Source organism: Sinocyclocheilus grahami, unplaced genomic scaffold (assembly GCF_001515645.1).
Source record: "Sinocyclocheilus grahami isolate Dianchi unplaced genomic scaffold, SAMN03320097.WGS_v1.1 scaffold18453.1, whole genome shotgun sequence".
In the NCBI taxonomy this organism is placed as follows: domain Eukaryota; kingdom Metazoa; phylum Chordata; class Actinopteri; order Cypriniformes; family Cyprinidae; genus Sinocyclocheilus; species Sinocyclocheilus grahami.
The window spans coordinates 2,052-3,788 of NW_015517123.1; positions in this window are offsets into that span (position 1 = coordinate 2,052).

Genomic DNA, 1,737 nt, shown 5'->3' on the forward strand with positions numbered 1-1,737 from the left:
TTTTTTTTATAACGCTAGAACTAATTAAATGAATATTCTCATAAAAAGCGATTAATTTACAATTTTTTACAACTATAATTAGGTATTACGAACCTTTCCGATGACAGGACGAACAGCAGCCTGTTGGAAGAAGGTTGAATTAATACCCTTTATATAGCTTTACAGACATTTAAGGATTTTATCACGACAGTTTATATACATTAGCATACTACTGAATGTTGTTTATAAGTTGTGTGTGATAGTCAGCAAGAAGATTGTAAGAGGATGAAGCTGAATGCAAAGTTCAGCAGCAGAGAGAACGACAGCAAACGATTTTTATTACACGACCATTTAGCGCCATCTAGTAATTAAAATATGAACTACACCTGCAGAGCCACCGAATGGACTGGTCAACACTTTCAGTTTAAAAGAAGTTTAGGACACTTGTTTGATAATAATATTAAAATATGGATATAATATCCATATTACTTGGATAATGACAGTTTGGCATTTTATTTATTTATTTATAAAAATTACTACACTCAATAATTGATGATGATAAAGTATTAAGTTAAAAAAAGTGGGCTAGGCCTACTTATTAAATACGCTTATGCGTTTTTATCTGTGTGCGTAAAGGATGCAGAAATATTTACACACAACTCACACAGCTTTTTTCGTTTAAAACAGGAAAACACTTGACATGATGAAACGTTTCCTTCTTCATGCATCCCTGTGTTTCCCAGGTGTTTGTTGCCTATAGCTATTTCAGTGTGGCCATTCTTTGAAGGGGGCATTGCAGGTGTTTGCAATTACCTGCTATGAGGCACAAAGTGTGGATAAGTGCAATCATTTAGAATTTCCATCACACCTTTTGTGGTGCCGAGAGTATAGAGATTGAAACCACATGTTAGAGGAAAGCCTGTGAGGACACGTTCATCTCGAAACGGTCACCCTGCTTTTGCCCACCTTAACTTTGAGCGCACCACCATCTCGACAGATTTACAATGTTGTGGCGGGCCACGCATTAATTTCCTGTTTATACCAAGGTTACAGCTGGATCCAGAGGCGAGCGGCGCAACCCAAGAAAAACCGCCCGACCCCCTTCCGACGTGCTTCCCCCTTCCTGGCCCTGGAGGACGGCTTTACGAGGGACTCAGGTTACTGGCGCACTGACCACTGTGCAGGGGCGCCCGTGCACATGTCACAACATGACCGGAGGGTTAGCCAGCTTGCATGTCAATTAACTTTTCCCACACTCTGTGCAAATGCAAGAGGCTTGAGAGGAGAAAGAAGGGTAAAAAGGGAGAAAAATAAAAAGGACTAAACGAAAGCCCCCTCTCTGCTTCCTCCTTGGCTCTTAAGTGTTACCATATGGCAAGATCTCTCCCTCTCTCTCCTTCTTTTTCTCCTTCTATCTCTCTCTCCTTCTTTCTCTCTCTTAACTCGTCATCATTACCGCCTTGTCTTTGATTGTAGCTCTGACAAGCCTGGGATTTATGATTTAAGCACATGGATTGCTGTGCCAAGCTCTGGACTCGCTATGCAGCCCTCTTTCTCCCATTCGCACGCCTTTTCCCTCTCTCGCCCTCTCCTGCAGTTGCAGGGGAAAGGCTGTTTTCTGGCAGGAAATGAATAGCTCCCAGATGAGCTGAGGAACCTGAGAGGTCGTGAGAAAGAGGCGAACCCCCTTCCCACAGCCGGCGCACTGCCAGTCGCCGGGGGAATGTGGGAGAGCGTCTCTCTGACACACGCATCAAC